This window comes from Triturus cristatus, chromosome 10 (genome assembly GCF_964204655.1).
Source record: "Triturus cristatus chromosome 10, aTriCri1.1, whole genome shotgun sequence".
NCBI classification, from domain to species: Eukaryota; Metazoa; Chordata; class Amphibia; order Caudata; family Salamandridae; genus Triturus; species Triturus cristatus.
This window is the reverse complement of record NC_140593.1, coordinates 868,913,782-868,935,708: the sequence shown is the minus strand read 5'-3', so window position 1 is coordinate 868,935,708 and position 21,927 is coordinate 868,913,782.

Sequence of the window (21,927 nt, the reverse complement as noted above, 5' to 3'; positions counted from 1 at the left end):
AAACCTTAAGAACCCCAATACCCCATCACTACTTATCGTACAAGGGGATTCCGTTGTCCTTCACAGTGAGATGAGTCACAAGACTGTGTAGAGGTTTCTTCAGCCAGTTCCCAGATGCGGCAGAAGGGGAAGACGGGGAGCAGTCCAGGAGAAAGGACAAGGTGCAAACAGGAGTAATCAGGACAGGTAAGAAGGAGATAGGGTAGAGACACGCGGCCGGCCCAGGGGACAAAATCCGGTAAGGCGGGCGGAGCGCTCTAACACCCACGAACCCAGGAACCTAAACCGGAAGAACAGAGTCCCGGCAGTGCTTTTACCCGGTGAACGAACCAAAAAACGGACTGAATCACAAAAAAGGAAAACAGAGCTCTGTAAACGAGAGTAGCCTACTGACTCCGAAACGTGCAATCCAAAGTAACAGGAAGTCCAACCAAACGCTTGCGGGGCAACACTAGAACGCGAAGCTCCGAGACTACCGGACGTCCGGCTTTTCCACTTGCCTGACGCTATCGCGCATGCGCGATAGCTAGACGCTGTGAGGGAACCGCTATCGGCGTCGTGCTTCTGTTTCCGGTTATCATGACAGTTTATTAGGGAAACACTGGTCTCCCCATGAGCAATTAGCCCATAACACCTGGTGCACCTCATTTGTACCCTCCGAAATCGAGGGTTGATTTCCAGAGAAGCAGAAGATGGTGATGCTCCCACCATAGATAAAGGGCTCAGCTGAGGTGCCGATGATGTACTCGGCTGAGCTTCTGAGGATGTGCTCGGGTGACTTACTGGAGAGTTTTCTCCAGTATGTCGAGCAAAAGTCCCGGGATGTACATCCCTAATGTGTCTGAACATAGAGAAATTTCCAAAGGAATACTTCTTCCTTGGATTCCCTCTAGATGAGACACGGTCACAAAGAGAGTAGGTGACTAGTGGAGCATTCACCTTTTTCTGCCCAGCTGGAAAAGTAAAATATTCCCATACAAAAGAATTCTTTTGTTTCCTCCTTCTCTGTCTGATGATGCTGCTGCTAGGCTCACTGTCAGAAGAGGACTGCTGCTCTGCCATTGTATCTCAAAGTCAAATCAGCTCCTTCTCCTAAGGGATCACAAGCAGTAATGAGAAGAATGGGTGTGGTGTTAGAAGTGTCTGGATATGCAACAAGTTTAAACCAGTGAGAAGTGTTCTTTCTTGATCACATGACCTACCGTACGCGCTCGCTACGCTTACCGTAAGCGCTCGGTAACAACTACGCATGCGCGAACGTAAAACGCACGCATGCGCGTACGGAGCACGCACGTACGACGCAAGCGCGCATGCGCATTACGGTCAGTCGCATAACCGCATACGTCGGTTGCGCGAAAGTAGAGCGCGTGCGCATGCGCAAAGGACGTCAGCGCGTACGCGTCGGTGACGAATTACGCATGCGTACGTACGTCGCGTACGCATGCGCAAACGGAGCACACAAATTGCATGCGCGTAGCGTACTAATAACGTGCGGAGCGCTTACGGTACGCGTACGGTAAAAAATCCCAAAAAAAAAAGTTGAAAGGTTTGTAGAAGATATTAACTCTGATGTTCAATTAAATCTAAACATTTTTTTAAAAAAGGTGAACCATTCCATATTGCAGGATAAAGTAAATTTAAGATTATATACATAGGTAGGCTATTTTTTTTAAAAAAAAAATAATAAAAATTAATAAATTAAAAAATTAGCATTTAAAAAACCTTGCAAATTCACTGAAAAAACCATAGGTTTCACGCACGTTATAGTTAGGAATTAGCATTTAAAAAACCTTGCAAATTCACTGAAAAAACCATAGGTTACCATGTTATAGTTAGCTGGACATTTCTCTCGTAAAAAAACATTGAAATTCCCCCATTATAGTTAGTTCAGCTAACTATAACTCGCGCGCCCGCAATCCACTGCTGATGACGTCACATATTACATCACTCATGACATGGTCAGTGACATCACTCATAACATCACTGATGACATCTCAAATGACATCACTGATGACGTCATCCATGTCATAAATTACTGCATCTTCTCACACCCTAATATAACCATGGAAACACCGACTCAAAATTACAGATTTCCATTCTCAAAACCATTCCAATCTCTACTTATTAACTGTTAGGTCTACATACACCTCCACTCATTCACCTGTAAAGTCACTCATACTTACAGTCACTCCATACAAGACTATCATATGCATTTATACACCTATATAGACACTCACACACCACCAATCATCCATAGAGGTACTCTCACACCTAGTCAGTCATACAAATAATCAGACTACCATTTACTTACCTATGCGGTTATACACACTCAAGTTCACTTACTCATAAAAATAGTACCACATTCTTACGCTCTTATAGAAACATTTATACAAGCTCAAACTCATCCATACAGTCACTCTTACAATCACACACTCTCACATCTACCCACTTATATACTCTTACACGCATATATACTGCCTTTCACATATGTACTTAGCCACAAATGTACCACTGAGATATACATTCAATCACTAACACACCCATACATACACTCACTCAACTATACAGTCAATCAAAGATGCACTCTTAAAACCATGCACCCACTGAATCACCCTCTCACACATCTAGTCACAGAGTTACACACACTCTACCCACACAAACACTCAGGCACCCATACAGATACTCAGACAACCAATCAATAACCCATATAGACACTCATATACCTATTCACAAAACTATGCAGACACTTATACACCTACATACAGACACATACAGACATTCACACAGTTTAGTCATTAGTCTGCAGTAAGATACATTTAATGACTCACTTATAGAGTCAGTTACGCATCACAGAAAATCAACCATTTACACACTTGTACACCCAGTTATTCTTCAACAGGCCTTTCCCTATATATTAAACATATTAAAACTGTTCAGAAACACATACTCAATGGATGATGTCATCAGTGATGTCATTTGAGATGTCATCAGTGATGTCATGAGTGATGTCACTGACCATGTCATGAGTGATGTAATATGTGACGTCATCAGCAGTGGATTGCGGGCGCGCGAGTTATAGTTAGCTGAACTAACTATAACGGGGGAATTTCAATGGTTTTTTACGAGAGAAATGTCCAGCTAACTATAACGTGTGTGAAACCTATGGTTTTTTCAGTGAATTTGCAAGGTTTTTTAAATGCTAATTCCTAACTATAACGTGTGTGAAACCTATGTTTTTTTCAGTGAATATATATATATATATATTCACTGAAAAAACCATAGGTTTCAGGGGCGTTATAGTTAGCTGGACTTTTCACTCGTACAAAACCATTGAAATTCCCTTGTTATAGTTAGTCCAGATAACTATAACTCGTGCGCCCGCAATGCACTGCTGATGACGTCACATATTACATCACTGATGACATGGTCAGTGACATCACTGATGACATCACTGATGACATCTCAAATGACATCACTGATGACATCATCCAGTGAATGTGTGTTTTTCTGAAAATTAAATATGTTTTATATATGTATATCTCAAGGTCGATGGAAGAATAAATGGGTATATAAATGTCTAAATGGATAATTTGTTTTTGAAAAATTGATTGTATAACTGACCGATTAAGTGTATCTTAGTGAATACATGGCTTAGTGAGTAATGTTTAAATATGTAAATATCTGTATTAGTCTCTCACTTTGTGTATAAGTGGCTGCATGGCTTGGTGAGTAGCTACATGAGTGTCTATATAGGTTATTAGTTGGTTTTTTGAGTATCAGTATGAGTGTCTGAGTGTCTGTATGGTTCGGTGGGGGTATTACATAGTGCATAGGTGCATGAATGAGTGACTCACTGTTTGTATGTGTTGAAGACGGCATGTGTGTAGGACTGTATGGGTGGATGTGTTTGTGTGCATGGGTGTGTTAGTGAGTGAATGACTGTCTCAATAGTGTCTTTATGAGTAACTACATATGTTTTAAACTAGTATATGTGACTTTTGGTGTATATAAGTGAGTATATGTGAGAGTGAGAGATTGGAAGAGTTACTGTATGAATAAGTATGTGTTTTATAAGTGATTGTTTAAAAGACTAAGTATGTGTAAGTTTCTGTAGAAGTAAGTGTGGTGGTGTGTGTATAACGGTATATGTAAGTAAATGGATGTTTGATTATTTATTAGCATGAGTGACTATGTGTGTGAGTATCTCTATGGATGAGTGGTGTTGTGTAACAGGATGTATAGGTGTATGAGTACATATGATGAGTGAGTACATGTATGAGTGACTGTATAGGACTGTTGGTGAATGAGTGGATGTGTATGTGGATCTTAGAATTACTGAATAGGTTGTTGTAACTGGTATTGGTATGTCCATTGTTTTGAAAATTTGTGTTTCTGTTTTTGAATGTATGTATCAAAGGTTATATTAGGGTGAGAGGAGGTCTGCTACTCTATCACAAGGATGATGTCATTAGTGATGTCATCAGTGATGTCATTTAAGATGTCATCAGTGATGTCATGAGTGATGTCACTGACCATGTCATGAGTGATGTAATATGTGACGTCATCAGCAGTGCATTGCGGGCACGCGAGTTATAGTTAGCTGAACTAACAATAACGGGGGAATTTCAATGGTTTTGTACGAGTGTAAAGTCCAGCTAACTATAACGCCCCTGAAACCTATGTTTTTTTTAGTGAATTTTTAAGGTTTTTTAAATGCTAATTCCTAATTATAACATATCTGAAACCTATGGTTTTTTCAGTGAATTTCAAAGCTTTTTAAATGCTAATTTCTAATTATGCCTACAGAGATAGGATATGTGAAGAAAGATGAAAAAACGCACAGAAAGAAAAAAAGAAATGCAGAAAGAAGCAACAGAAGTCCTCAAAGACGAACAAAAGTGCAGGAAGAAGGATAACGTGCAGAAAGAACAAACAGAAGAGAAGAAAGAAGCCTTGTTGCAAAATAATCCTGTACCCTCAACTTTTACAGATGGATAGTGGTGGTAACTGAGTCTGACTAACCAGTCCTAGAGCCAGTGCTATGTTAAAAGACACTCAGAATACTGTGAAAACACCTACATACACTAGGGAACACTATACGTTGGGGTCCCCTGTGATTAGCATGACCTCCTCTGTAAGCCCCTAGTATATAATAGGGTAGGGGGATTAAAACTACCTATTAAAACGTGCCACAGGGCGTGTTTGCACACGTCACCTCAGGCCCCATCCCCTCCCTTCACCACTGTGTAAACCCGCCTTGTGGCCGTTCTAAATTGAGAGATTAAGTCCCCTTGAATCCTAAGGGTCACTAGGGTCAAACTAGCCCACTAGGTACCTCCAGTAAGCACCACAGAGCTGCTTTGCAGAGAGGTGTAAAAAGGGTCGTGGCCACAGAACACCTGTCTGCAACGCAGCTCCCTGGCGCATACTGGAGATACCTGTTGGGCTAGTTGGCCCTCAGAGACCCTCAGTATTGAAGGGGAATTAATTCCCCAACTTACAACTGGCCAGGGGGCGTGTTTGCAGAGTGCTGCAAGAAGGGGGCATGGCCTCCGGCGCGATGCCGGTCTTTTATTTATTTTATTTTTTTAAGAAGGAGGGTTGTGTGAACCCCCTTCTTTTTCTAATTTATTGGCCCTGGGGACCCCATCCCCCAGGGCCTGCCCCCTAATTTATTTATTTTTTTAAATTGGAAGGGGGCCATGTGGCCCCCCTCCCAAGGCCTTAATCGGCCCCGGGGACCCCAACCCCCGGGGCATGGCCTTTTTATTTTTTTACATTATTTAGGAGGGGGGCTGCATTGCCCCCCTCCTCAGGCCACTTATGGCCCTGGGGACCCCATCCCCCGGGGCCGGCCTTTGTTTTTTATTATTTTATTTTTAATATATTTATAGAAACACCTAGGACATGCTGGACAAACCGTATGTACCTATCACCATGACGATTTGCGTTATATTCATTAAAAGGTGACTATGCATACAATGAATCCACGTGGAATGTATTTACACCGCTAGTGAGGCTCTGACGTGTCTGACGCCCTACCGTGCCTAATCCCGGCGCCCCCGCCAGTGGGTACTCTCCAAGTAGACACTCTTGTTGTTTATTTATACAAACATGGGTAGCTATTGACGGGCACATTTAATACACAAGCACACCAAGCCATTCAAAGAGAATTCGACAAAAATTCGACCAAAACTATGCAAGAAACCCCCTTCACAGTTAATAAAACACACATCCCACGCCGGATGTGTAATGCTTTTTATTTTACTCTCTGGAAAGGAGACGAACCTCACTTGAATGTCACAGCGTGCTCCTGGCTGAGCCCAATGCTGTGTTACACCCACCAATGCCCGCCGAGTGCCACACACCTCTGTGTTGTATTCCACCAGCTAGTGCGTATTCTATGACACTCTCTAGCCCATGTGCACTGTAACACCACCCCGTGAATATGTCATGCCACAATTGCCTTCGCACGGGTTATATTGCCTCATCTAACATGCCTTCCTCAATGCCTATGTTATAACGCTCAGCGCTATGCCATACATATTACAATCTGGGATCCAAATCTTTATCACAGTGCATATGCAACGTTACACTCCCCAGCAAATATTTTATATTACAACTTTAGAGACTAGTTAGGTTACACAACACTGCCCTGTGCATATTACACTCCAAGGCGCATATCGCATAGCACGCGCTAGTGCCTGTGCTATCTTGCACTCTCCAATGAATCTGTCATTGCGCACAATGTATTGCATATTATATTTCACGCCCCGTTTCATCTTATATCACACTTTTTGGTGCATAGTGTATACCATACACTATATCTAGTTTTCATTTTCAATCGTGCTCTCAGGACTATGATCTATATAACACTGCTCTCACCTACCCTTTTCAGGGGCATTACATTTTGCGATGGGGGTTGGATGCTCAGGGGGTGTGTCTGCAAACGTCCTCTTCTTCCTGAATAAAAGTGAGATTATGCTGCATACTTGTTCATATTTTAAGTAGTTCGCACAGACACACGTTTTAAAAACAATAAAGTTCCTAATACCCACCTTCTCTGAACAGTTAGCTTGCTGCCCCATCCTCCTTTCCTCCATGGTCCATTTTACTACCACACCCTTCTGCCCTCCCTGGTCGGTTGTGCTGCAACTGCTCCTCCTGCCTGCCCCGCGCGGTCTGTTGTGAGGCCCCTTCCCCTGAACTCTCTTGTCTGTGCCCAGGTCCTGACCCTCCATTCTATCCTCCATGGTCCTTTGTGCATGCCCCTGCACCCTCCTTCTGGCCCATCATAGCCCATCAGAAATTCCGCAAGCTCTTGAAAACCTGGCTATTCTAAATCAGCGTGTCTTATCCTTACCATCTGAGCAACTGCTGGCGCTATGAGACCTTCGGGTGATATAGGCGCCTTACAAATACCAATACATAGACATAGACATAGACATTGTGCTGCCACTAACCCGCCCGCTTGCCATGCATGGTCTTCTGTGCTGCCACGGCCCCTATTGTCCATGTGCATGGTCCTGTTCCCTCCCTATTGCTTTCTATGGATTGTTGTGCTGCACTCCCGTCCTGCATGCCCTGTGTGGTGTATTGTGCTGCTGCAAACCCTGATGCCTGCCCTCTAGGGTCAGTTTGGTGCACCTCTCCATGTCCCTCCTGTCCTCTATTATCCGAGTCCATGTCCCTACCCCAATTCCTCCTGCCTTCCATGATCCAATGTACCATACTTGCGAACATTTTGAACTTGGTAAGAGGGCGATTTTGAAAAAAAACTGGGGTATTGATTTTCCCTTTTGAGTTATATTAAAAAAGAGGAGATTGTAGACAGGAGACAGATCAAATAAAACCCATTGGAGCTTAAAAACATTGGACATTTCCTGGCTGAATCGGGTCTGTTGGCATGTATGGTTGTAATACCACTGCCTCTTCCTTCTGCCCACAATGGTCCATTATATTGCCACAGCCTCTCTTGCCAGTCCTGTATTGTTGGTTTGTTGCCCCTGCCCCCCTTTCCACTCCCCTCCATAGTCTGTTGTGCTGCCACTGCACTTCCTGCCTGCCCAGTGTGGTCAAATTGTTGCCTCTGCACCCTCCTACCTGCCTTTAATTTTCAGAGTCCGTGGCCCTGGCTCTGCTCTCAACAGTATCCTAATGAACAACTAGATTGCTAACATTCTAACATTCTATATTTATTACAAAAGTGTGGAACGCCTGACGTCATCTTGATGTAATCAAAACTGTAATACCTAGAGCATTTCCTTTAGAAATTACATATATGAATATAAAACTAAAAAGAGGACATATTTTCTGAGTTTTCAAATAGCGACAAAGCACTTTTAAATTATTTGTTATCTTTATGTTTTTTTATCCAGTTGACCACTTGATTAAATGTTGCACTTAGGGGAGAGGATGTGGTGTTACTTCCAGAGCTGCAGACTTTGCAACTGGGGAACCAGGTTGGAGTTTCTGCTTCAGCTCAATATTCTGTGATTCTGGTCAAATAACTTAATCTCCCCATGTCTACAACCAAAATGAATGTGATCTTGTGTGATGTAACCAATGCTCATGTAAAGCACTTCAATACCTGACAAGTCTGCACTATATAGAACTGCAAAAACACAAAAAATAAGTGGTTTGTACACTTCTCTCATTGGGCTACATGTGGGCTACATCTGGGTGATATTTGTGCTGCATTTGGGCTATTTTGTTTTTGTCTCTGGTGGCCATCTTGGGAGATTTATTTGTTATGAAGTTTCCTAATTTTCTCATTTACTGCAGTCTCCTCAGTAAGACATGCTTTCAGTTTTTTACTTTGATTCCATCAAGAAGGTATTCAGATATGTCACACATTTGCCATAAATTCTGAATGTTAGCACTCTAGTTGCTCATTAGATTACTGTAGCAAAGCTACTGCTCACCACAGAAGTCTGCTGCTGGTATTAAAAGTGCACGTTTCAGTCTGTATGTCAGAATTTTTTTATGAAATATAAGAGGATTTGAGAAGTCACTCAAAATGTGCCCTACTTTTTCTTTCTTCAGCACTAATCATAATTTCTATGGCAAAATGAACCCCCTCATTGTGTTCCTTTTTAAATTAAATGTTTTAAGTGTTACCAGTTTATTCCAATCAAGATGGCTTCAGGTGTGCCATACGTTTGTCATAAGTAAGACAGTAAGCGCTCTAGTTGTTCTTAAGAACACTCTGGGACATTCTGTCATTGGGCTATACTTGGGCTACATCTCGGTGATATTTGGGCTACATTTGGGTGCTTTTGTCTCTGGTGGCCATCTTGGGAGACTTATTTGTTATGAAGTTTCCTCATTTCCTCATTTACTGCAGTCTCCTCAGTAGGAAATACTTTCAGTTTTTACTTTGGTTCCATCAAGAAGGCATTCAGATGTGTCACACATTTGCCATAAATTCATAATGTTAGCACTCTAGTTGCTCATTAGATCACTGTAGTAAAGCTACTGGTCACCAGGGAAGTCTGCTGCTGGTATTGAAAGTGCATGTTTCAGTCTGCATGTCAGAATTTTTTAATGAAATAGAAGAGGATTTGAGAAATCACTCAAAATGTGCCCTAATGTTTCTTTCTGCAGCACTAATCATACTTTCTATGGCAAAATGAACCCCCTCATTTTGTTACTTTTTAAATTAAATGTTTTAAGAGTTACCACTTTATTCCAATCAAGATGGCTTTAGGTGTGCAATACGTTTGTCATAAGTAGGACTGTTAGCGCTCTAGTTGTTCTTTAGAACACTCTGGGAAGCTGCAGTAGAACACAAAGGAATCAACTGACAGTCTCTGCCCTTGTTGGATGTACATGTTTTACTGAGAATGTCAGACTTCATTCTCACATGACTGAGAAAGATAATGTGAATTTACAGAAAATATGCTCTCAGTTTAGTTTATAGATCACCTTCCAAACCTCTGTGGGAAAAGCATGAGAAAATAGATTTCTCTCAAACATGATTCATGATATCACAGCAGAAGGCTTTTTCACATGGTAAAATCACCTTAGAACACACCACAATTCCTAAAATGAGTATGGTACCATCAAAAAATGATTTATAATGTAACTAAAGTCTTAAAACCTTCTATTAACTGAAATGCTTTTTGATGAGGTGCTATCATGTATATTGGTCCCAAGATGGCTGCCAATATTTCTTGGATGAAGTACTGACAGCCAATCAGATCTCACGATGAGATATGTGGTTAGGCTCCGCCCAGATATATATCTGATTTTGATTTTGATGTTCTCAGGAACTACTGAACGGATTTACACCATTTAAGCAAAAGGCGTGACTCTGAACCAAGGTCTACCTTTCTGCCAAATTTGGTGTAATTCCGTTCAGCAGTTCGGGCTGTAGCTGCGCCTAATGGTCCTATGGGAAAGTGCATGGGGAAAACATGTTTTGGGATCCCCCTTTTTTCTCAGCCCCCACTACACGAATCATCCCGAGACTTTCAGGATAGGAGCGGACCGGAGCTGGCCAAAAGTTTAGAAAATTTTGCAAGGATTAGTCAACGGGTGCCAAAGTTATTCCAAATAGAATGTTGCGGATTTCCTATGGAAAATAGGTCCTAACTACAACTACCTACTGGCAACCGTCAGTAGGTAAAATATATATATATATATTGTGCAAACAAAGTTATCCCCCAGGCGAGGCTGCACTTGAGAAAACAGGCAGATCCTGCACCTTTCAACAGTTCCTTTATTTCATTGGAACCAGACATCACTGTGCTCAATCCAGTTTGAAAAGCCCTACGCGTTTCGGAGCTCCTGCTCCTTGCTCACGGGCACCATGCGATGTCAAATAGGCAGAGAAACAGGTATGAAACGAGCCACGCCTTTTAATCCTTATGATAGGTTACGCCCTCTGGTGTGGCTTTAGTGATGACAGCATTATGGGACTCGTAGTTTTCACACCTATTTAATTAATATCCTCCGGTGGATTCTGCCGATTTCAACATCTAATTTGCATAAATCACGCTCTCCAGTGAGCTTCAAGCACAGGATTCCGGTTTACTTTTTCGAACCTGTTATAGCCTGCAAGTTCAATCATAGTCAATCCATGTGAAGCAGCCCATCATTTCAATTTGTTGGTAGTGCAAAGCCTCCCGGCCGGGAGAGGCCGGATTAATTGTGCAAACATAGTTATCCCCCAGGCGAGGCTGCACTTGAGAAAACAGGCAGATCCTGCACTTTTCAACAGTTCCTTTATTTCATTGGAACCAGACATCACTGTGCTCAATCCAATTTGAAAAGCCCTACGCGTTTCGGAGCTCCTGCTCCTTGCTCACGGGCACCATGCGATGTCAAATAGGCAGAGAAACAGGTATGAAACGAGCCACGCCTTTTAATCCTCATGATAGGTTACGCCCTCTGGTGTGGCTTTAGTGATAACAGCATTCTGGGACTCGTAGTTTTCACACTTATTTAATTAATATCCTCCGGTGGATTCCGCCGATTTCAACATCTAATTTGCATAAATCACGCTCTCCAGTGAGCGTCAAGCACAGGATTCCGGTTTACATTTTCAAACCTGTTTTAGCCTGCAAGTTCAATCATAGTCAATCCATGTGAAGCAGCCCATCATTTCAATTTGTTGGTAGTGCAAAGCCTCCCAGCCGGGACAGGCCAGATTAATTGTGCAAACAAAGTTATCCCCCAGGCGAGGCTGCACTTGAGAAAACAGGCGGATCCTGCACTTTTCAACAGTTCCTTTATTTCATTGGAACCAGACATCACTTTAGCTATACATATATAACAAATATTTATTTTACAGAAAGACACATATGTCATCAGTGATGTAATATCTGACGTCATCAGCAGTGGATTGCGGTCGCGTGATTTATAGTTACCTGAACTAACTATAACGGGGGAATTTCATTGGTTTTTTATGAGTGAAATGTCCAGCTAACTACAACATGTGTGAAACCTATGGTTTTTTAAGTGAATTTGCAAGGTTTTTTAAATGCTAATTCATAACTAAAATGTGTGTGAAACCTATGGTTTTTTAAGTGAATTTGCAAGGTTTTTTAAATGCTAATTCCTAACTATAACGTGTGTGAAACCTATTGTTTTTTAGTGAATTTCAAAGGTTTTTTAAATGCTAATTTATGTATGTATTATATTATTTTTATATATATATATATATTTTTAATTTGGATAAAGTTGAACAGCATAGTTAATATCTTCTATAAAATTATAATCAGTTTTAATTATTATTTTTTTTATGGGTTTTTCACCGTGCGCGCACGGTGCGTGCTCCTCGCGATTTTTTGGAAAAAAAATAAAATGTTTTTTTTCACCCTTCAGGGTCCTTTAGGGACCCCCTGACAAAGGCTAGCGGGTCAGAAACCCTCTTCCCTGCCCCCTTTTCACGTTCTTATATGTTTTTTTTCTTATTTTAAGGGTTTTTCACCGTGCGCGCACCGTGCGCGCACCCCGCGATTTAAAAAAAATAAAATATGTTTTTTTCAAACGTTCGGGGTCCTTCTGTGACCCCCTGACAAAGGCTAGAGGGTCAGGATCTCCCTACCCTGCACCCTTTTCACTTTCTCCACCTTTTTTTTTTCATAGCGACACACAAAATGGCGTCCGACACTTCCTGATTTCGGCCGATTCGAATGTTGACTGACATCTAACGACCAATCAGAATTACGCTCGCGCACGCACGGTGCGCGCCTATAGATATTTATGTACTTTTAACTGCAATTTTCTCAGTAAATACTGAACAGATTAACACCAGATATGCAAAAGGCACTTCCCTGACCTGAGGACTACCTCTCTGCCAAATTTCAAGTAATTCTGTTCAGCCGTTCGGGCTGTATCTTCGACTAAAGGTCCCTATGGAAAAATGCATGGGAAAAACGTGTTTTGGGACCCCCCTTTTTTCTAGGCCCCCGCTTGACGAATCACCCCAAGACTTTCAGGGTAGGAGCTGAGCGGAGCGGCCATTAGTTTTGAAAATCTCGCAAGGATTCGTCAACCGGCGCCAAAGTTATTCAAAATAGAATTTTCAGATTTCCTATGGAAACACGGTCCTAACTATAACTATCTACTGGCGACCACCAGTAGTTTATATATATATATATATATATATATATATATATATATATATATATATATATATATATATATGTATATATATATATATATATATAAAATAAAATTATAAATATTAAGTATGTAAATTAAATAATGAAATTAATATGGAAAATAAAGTAGATCTAATATAAATCATAAAAATAAAGTAAATGCACTTTAAAAAGTTAAACACACATACATAAAAATGAATATATAAATGTACTTCAAAACAATTAATAAACTATTAATTTTAATTTACTTCATAATTTCAAAATTATATAAACATTTACAAATATATATATATATGTATGTATAGAGGTACCAATAACAAAAAATATAATTTAAAAAAAATCTATTATAAAATAAAACATTAAACTATTTAAAAATCTTCCAACTTAAATTTCCCACTCTGGTGCAATAGTAGGGAAAGTGTTGGATAGCGGAGGAGTGAAAAATACTATTCCCACTCCAGTGAGTGTCACAGTAGGGAAAGTGTAGGATAGCGGAGGGGTAAAAAGTACTATTCCCACTTCAGTGAGTGCAACAGTAGGGAGAGTGTTGGATAGCGTAGGGGTAAAAATTACTATTCCCACTCCATTGACCGCAACATTAGGAAAAATACTGGATAGCGAAGAGGTAAAAATTTCTATTCTCACACCATTGAGTGCAACAGTAGGTAAAGTGTTGGACAGTGGCGGGATAAAATGAACTATTCCCACTCCAATCAGTGCAACAGTAGGGAAAGTGTTGGATAGTGGAGGGGTAAAAATTACTATCCCCCCTCCAGTGAGTGCAACAGTAGGGAAAGTGTTGGATAGCGAAGGGGTAAAAATTACTATTCCCACACCAGTCAGTGCAACAGTAGGGAAAGTGTTAAATAGCGGAGGGGTACAAATTAGTTTTCCCATTCCTGTGAGTGCAACAGTAGGGTGAAGTGTTGGATAGTTGCAGGATAAAATGTATTATTCCCACTCCAATCAGAGCACCAGTAGGGAAAGTGTTGGATTGCGGAGGGGTAAAATTTACTATTCCCCACCCGTCATTACAACAGTAGGGAAATTGTTGGATAACAGAGGGGTAAAAATGACTGTTCCCATGCCAGTGAGTGCAACAGTAGGGAAACTGTTGGATTGCGGAGGGGTAACAATTAATATTCTCTTTAAAAAACAATATAAATTAAAACATATATACATATGTTAAAAATTAGAATATAAACATATTTAATATTACAAAGAAAAACAAACATATTATAATGTTAAATACATATGACAAATACCCACAAATATTATATTAAATAAAATAGAAAATAATTTCCAAACTAATTAATATTTTTATTTAGAAATTGTTTAGAAACAAAAACATTATTACATAAATTTACTTTTTGTATTCCCTTCCCTATAACACCACACAATTCACAATCCACATCTAAATTAAAAAAAAATGTACTTCCTTAATTGACATTTTAAATAACCAATTAAAGAAATATTATTAATAAAAAAGCAAATTAAAATTAATAAAAATGTTTTGACTTCCCACACTTTACCCCTATTACCCCACAACCCACAGCTACAAGTGAACTGTAAAAAAATGAATTATAAAAATTAAAACTTATTTTCAATTAATTAAAGAAGTGTATTTAACAACTAATAATAAAGTAAGTAAAATTAATTTACTCCCCACACTGTACCCCTATAACAGTAAAACACACACACAAAAAACTATACACAATTACCCTAATTAAATATCAATTAATTAATTAATATACTTTTTTTACCAGTAATAAATCATCTTTTTTCGATACAAAGAATCATCAAAGCATTATTTAAATATTATAAAACATTTCTAAAAACATATACAGTACATTATTCCTGTAGTATTTACATTCAGCAGAGTTCTCTTTTCATGAAAATACACTATGATTACACAGGTTTAGGGTCCTCAGTTCATCTGATCACTGAGTAAGAATTTTCTGTTTACATTATTTGTAAATTGTACAAATAAAGTGCATCATGCAAAATGACATAGACTTCTTTAGGAAATATACCATTTTAAATGTTAGAAATAATTCAATGATATCGATACAACATTCTTGAATAAAACTACAGTGAATTCACTCATATTGTTCACATTTTATATTGCACAACAGTAAACCAGGATACAGGTTACGATAGTTTAAGGACAGCCCCTGGATTAAGATATAATAGTGAAATTATAAAATTTCTACATTTTAGACCTTTCTTTTTCCTTATAAAACTGATGGCTAATAAAAATCTGCTGACGCCAAATACAATAAGTTTAGAGCTATCTGTTTTTAGTATTCGTAGCATCTCATTGTATTTCCTAATATTCAGGCTTCTGCCTAATGGCTTTATCCTTTTTCTTCTGCCATTTACATATGATAGGCAAAAAAAAAAAATGTGCGCGTTATCCTCCTTAGCTCCTAGTTGGCATAACTGACATTTACAGTCTATGGGGCCCACTAGGATGGTGGGTGGACTACAGGTGGCCGGTCCCAGTACGGTGCTGGGACCGGCCACCAGTGGTGCGGCGGTCCCGCACTGGCAATTAGGATGCGACCGCCACCGTGGTGGTTGCATACACAACATCTTGGCGGGTGGTGCTGCGAGCAGCACCCACCAAAATGTTGTAAATGCATGTTGTGCATTGGCATGCATAACGTGACAGGCACCATGCAGTGCCTGCCATCTTGTGCATGCCAATGTATGGGGGTACCATGGGTACCCCCCAAGTGCAGCACCCCACCCCCCTGGGGACCCACAACGGGCCCCCAAACTGAAAACCGCATGCCTTTCCATGGCGGAGTCTCCGCCATGGAAAGGCATTTCACCGCACCCATCATAATATGGATGGCGGGGCCTGCATGGCACGCCACCATATTATGGGCTATTTCCGCCGGTAGGCAATTGTGACGATTGCCTAGCGGTCTACGGTCTTTCCGCCCGCCACGGCACCCCCTGTCATGTTAATGTGGCGGGGGTAAAATGCCGTCTGGCGGGGTGTTTTGGCGGGCGGATCGCCACCGATGCCCCTTTGTCCCCAATTTATGGCGTTGACCATTTTGATATAAAAGCATTTATCTGAAGTGTTTCATATCTAAATTTCAGATATAATGTTTTTGCGAGTTGGGGTTTAATTTCATCCAAGAATGACTCATAACAAGGAGTCGTTTTGAACATTAAGAACTGTGTTGTGAGCCTTCCTGATGTACTATTTAAAGTGACTTTCTGCCAAATAAAATTCCAATAAATGTTCTTAATCTCGCTCTCCGAATCAGGCGTCAGCAGTCCCGGATTTATCCAAAATCTACTCAAACCTAAGTCATAGAGCCACTTACGAATATGGGCCAACCAGGGAAAAGTAACATGGGCATCAAGTAACAATAACTCACTGAGTATTTGTCTGTATGTTTCTAATTCCACTGTAGTCCAGATTCTAACCCCGTACGACATTGTTCTCCAAATCGCCTGGTTTTCCAATCGTTTTATGCCCAGATCATACGTCAAAGGGATCACTGGGGTATTTTGGGGAAGAGCCATAAACATTCTTAGAACCTTATTTTCCCGAACAATTAAAGGGTAAAGGGTTTCGCCCCCCCACAATTCTGAGCCATTCAAGTCGGCAGTTTGTGCTCTGAACTTATAAACTTCCAGGGCAGGGGTGATAGCCTTTGACATAGTTGCATATTGCTTCTTTACAATAGGAGCAGAATTTTGCATTAAAATAGATTTTGATTTCTTTATTTGTGCATTCCAAGAAAGTTTAGAATCAGTGGTAACCCCCAGGTATACAAAATTGGAGACACGCTCCAGGGTCATTCCGTTCAATAATATTTTGTTTTTAAAACCCTTATGGGGTCTCATGAACATATATTTTTTATTTCTAATCCTTTCAATTTGCAATAATCATTGAGCCCATTTAAAAGATTTTGTAGACCCCTTAGGATTTGGGACAACAAAATTGTGTTGTCCGCAAATGTTAGCGCACAAATATGGGTCCCTCCAATCTTTGGGGAGTCATGTTGGGATTTTTGAAGGTACTGGACCATATCATTAACATATAAAAGGAAAAAGGTTGGGGCCAGGACGTACCCCTGGCGCTCACCTCTCTTAACTGGAACCTCATCCGTAAGCTCCCCCCTTATGCCCCAACGCACCTTTGCAAAATTGCCCTCATGTAATCCTTTAAGTTGGAGTAGGATCTCTTCCGGCACCCCCTGTTGCAACAAGTTGTCCCACAATCATTCCCTAGGAATTGAGTCGAAAGCTGCTTTTAGGTCATTAAAACGTACTGTATTAAAGCCCACTCTGGGCATACAGAAGGCCCTTTCACATGCCTGAATTGCAAATGGTGTAGTCTAACATAGTCGGAGCGGCCACCCAAAGAGGAGGACGATCTGTACCAACTTAGCTGCATTTATTTTAACGCCCGCTCTGTACCCAGACACTCCCTTGATATCTGGGACATTATAAACGAAATGCGCCCTGATCTGGTTTTCATAATGGAAACATGGCTTGATGAAAGCAATTCTCCTGATATTGCTACCGCCTTACCCACAGACTATGACATTTTAAAACAAGATAGGCAGGGACGGAAAGTAGGGGGACTGGCTATTTTTTTCAAAGACCACCTCACTTGCCTTCAGGATGTAGTGGCACGAGTAGGGAAGCATGAGATACTATCTTTTGAGGTGGTCAGAGAGGGCCACATATTATTCGGCGGAGCCGTAATTTATAACCCCCCCGGGCACCAATCTGAACTTAGCGCCCACCTGCTAACTCAACTATTCCCCTCTTGCCTGAAATCTAAACATTCTCTAGTCATAGTGGATTTCAACATCCACTTTGAGAAAGCCAACAACTCTTCAGCCTTGCACTTGGAGAATGACATGCAGATTCTTCAATTAAAGCAGTGGGTTACAGGGCCCACGCACATTGATGGGCACTCTTAAGACTTACTATTCTCAAACTTTGATTCAATTTCTATACAGGAGATTAAACCCCTTCCCTGGACAGATCACTCACTTATATCTTTTGTACTTAAGCTCCCAGTAAATGCAACTAAGCCCTCAAGGTGCTCAAAGGGGATAAGAAGAGCAAGGAGGCTGGTTACCGAAGATACTTTTCGGTCACACTTCCGCCCCAGGAAACCAGAGGTCTTAAGTATTCTTCAGGCCAATAGGGAAATAACGAATCTTGAAAAAGAAATCACCAACACCTTAGATTCATATGTACCTAAACTGCCACTAAAGGAGTCAAACAAAACTCAACCAGGAAAGTGGTATACACATGAACTCAAGGCACTTAAAAGAAAGTGCAAAACAACAGAGACTTTCTAAATCACAAACAGACAGACAGACATACAAGACAGAGTTGGGGAATTACAATAATGCCATTAAGAAAGCTAAGAAGACCTACTTTCCCAGAAGAATCAATGAGAATTGTAGTTCAACTAAAGAGTTGTATAAAATAGTGAGGGAGCTATGCAACCCAGTGAGCCTATTTCAAACTTTGCCACCTTCAGAAGAATGCTGCGAAGAAATCAGTCAGTTTTTCTCAGACAAAATTAGTAAAATATACTCCACCTTCAACACCAACACCCCACTGCCAGCATTTAACTGTGAAACTCCAACCCCGCCCCCAATGCACCTGCCTGCATAGGCAGCTTCTCCCCATTTACAGAGGAAGAAGTAGCTTAAAAAATGCGGGAAGTCAAGTCAGGATCTCCCCTTGATCCCTGCCTTCATTTTGTCTTTTCCAGGCTTATACCCATAATCTGTCCATATGTTACCCAGCTATTTAACAACCTGCTAGATACTGCAGCATTCCCAGAAACATGGAAACGGGCCGCAGTGACCCCCCTCTTGAAGAAAGCAGGCACAGATGTGCGCAACCCTGCAAACTACCAACCTATTTTCCAACTCCCGTACCTTTTGAAAGTTATGAAAAACTGGTTAACAGACAGCTGTCGAACTACCTTGCTTCAAATGACCTACTGCATCCCTCCCAAACTGGCTTCAGAGCCACTAACAGTACAGAAGCAACCCTCCTAGCCCTGTCAGACAACATAAGGTCTTTGGTTGACCAAGGGAAAGCCACCACTCTGATTTTATTAGACCTATCAGCGGCGTTTGACACCGTCTCACACTATCGTCTACTAGAGATTCTTCATGGAAAAGGAGTTTATGCCAAAGCCCTTCAATGGATGAGCTCTTTCTTAAATAATAGAACACAGAGAGTACAAATGGGGGAATTGTCTTCAAAACCAAAACCCATTGGCTATGGTGCTCCACAAGGGGCATCCCTAAGCCCCACACTCTTTAATGTCTCTGTGTCATCTTTGGCAAAAATCAGCGAGAAGTGGGGCTTTGGTATTTGCTCCTACACAGACGACACCCAACTGCTGATAACTATTGAAGAAAGGCACGAGAACACTAGATTAAAACTGAATAACTGCCTCTCGGAAATGACAACCTGGATGGCAGATCACTACCTTAAACTAAATGAAGAAAAATCCGAAATTGTACTTTTTGGAGGAGCTAAACTTATCTGGAATACCACCTGGTGGCCCCAGGCGTTGGGTGATGCGCCTGCTCCAAAGCAATGCACAATGAATCTGGAGATCCTCATGGACAATACCCTATCCATGCAGGACCATGTGTGGGTTCTATGTGGAAGAAGCTTCGCGACTCTGAAGCTCCTAAAAAGGCTATTCCCTTGGATCCCGCTAGATTGTAGGAGAACCATCACGCAAGCATTACTTACTAGTAGGTTGGACTATGGTAATGCATTGTTCGTGGGCATGGCAGACTACCTCTTCACATGCCTACAAGTGGTGCAAAATGCCGCCGCCAAATTGGTATGTAACAAAGACAGATTCAGCTCAGTGTCTGAGTGCCTGAAAATACTTCACTGGCTGCCAATGCGCCAACGAGCGAAATTTAAGCTGCTAAGTCACGCTCTGCACAAACGAGGGCCTCCTATAATACAGAATAAATTTGAATTTTATGTAGCCACCAGGTGCCTAAGATAATGGTCTCTAGCTCAAGCCAGATCAAAACACATTAAGAAAGTAAGGGCAGGGGGTCGCAGTTTCTCATACTTTGCAGCATTGGAATGAACTACCACAAGACCTCCGCCTTTACGACCCACCTGTTTGTTAAAACTTAACACCAGCAAAAACTCATCAACCGCTCAGCTATCTACCGGAGTCCTAGCACAGCGCCGTGATATCCTTCCCGGATGAATGTGCGCTTTACAAATAAAATACAAATACAAAACATATAAGTGGCCGGCTTTCAACTTTGTGTACTTCCAGGATAGGATTACGAGTCTAAAGACTTGATTTATTGTGCTTGTTTTCCTTCTAAAACCAGCTTGACATCGTGAAAGTACATCGTTTTCTTTTATCCATTCATTTAATTTATCCAGGACTTGTTTGGCATAGACTTTTTGCATTATATCTATCAGGCCTATAGGCCTGTAATTTGCGGGATCGTCCCTACTACCCTTTTTGTGAATTGAGACTATCTCCGCGCCCTTCCAGGATTCTGGGATGGGTTGACCCCTAGCAATTGCATTGCATAAAAGATTTAAATATGGCGCCCACACTTCTGGTGCATGTATTAAAAGGTCTCCTGGTGTTGCGCCGACCGGTCCTCAGGAGCGGGTTGATGATTGAGGGGTCCACCTCTTGATCTAACCAAGCCTGATTGCCTTAATGGCACAGGTCAGCAGAAGGATCAAGCGAGGGAAGGAAAGGTAGGGAACGCCTGGGAGGGAGATCTGTAAAGAGAAAGAACAGAACACACACCAATAAGGATCACCCCAAACATGTGCATGAATCAATACTGTTTCCTGGACCTGATATCTCCCCTAGCCCCTATACCTGTAAAGGAAAATAACATTCATTCTTATCATGGTGATGGTAACGTAAAGTTGAGGGTCGGTTGAGAGGTGGGCAGACTTTGCTTGTGGTGGGGAGGGTTATTCTGTAGCAATGACAAATAAACAAAGGTAAATCCCCACAACAGGATCCTACTCTGAACAACGAGGCCCTACAGTATTAACCAGCACCTACCCTCCACTTGACTCCACCATGCTGTGGTAAATAAAATCTTCTTTACCGGACTGAATTTCATACGGAATCTTAAAATAAAATAAAATAGCTCAAAATAACAAGAGGCAGAATCCGTGGTATAAGAGGTTTTCTAAATGGGCTTTATTCCATTCAAAATGGCCGACTCGAGTCGCGGCCTTCAGGTTCCGTCACCACGAGGGTTCAGGAAGTGAAGTACAATACTTTATTGACAGACATGCATTTTTATAATAAGTACATTACAATGAAACGAATGTAGAAGGCGTAATCATTTGATAAGAAAAGTGACAAAACAGGTACGTAATCGAAACTAGGCGTAATAAGGAATAAAAGAAACATGATTGGTTAGGATTATCAGACATAGGTGGATCTATAAGATAATACTTGGCATAGATGCGCGCAGCAGCATGACGTGTGAGTGACGTGCAACTAGGGGGGGAAGGGACTTGACATTTAGCTCTACATGTGGAGACGAGAAGTCTGGGGGGTCAAGTCAACCTAATCCCAAATCATATCTAACATCCTATGTTTAGAGAACTATGTTATCCACAAGGAAGGACTCTCGGACAGAATCTAGTCTATACTGACTGTGTGCGTGCACAAACGCCTAAGTGTCTATATGAGATGCGAGGGGCAGAAAACTTTCCATGGCAGCAGGGCTATGAATCACTTGCAGGAGGACGGAAAGGCTGAGTCCTTTGCTTGTGAGCT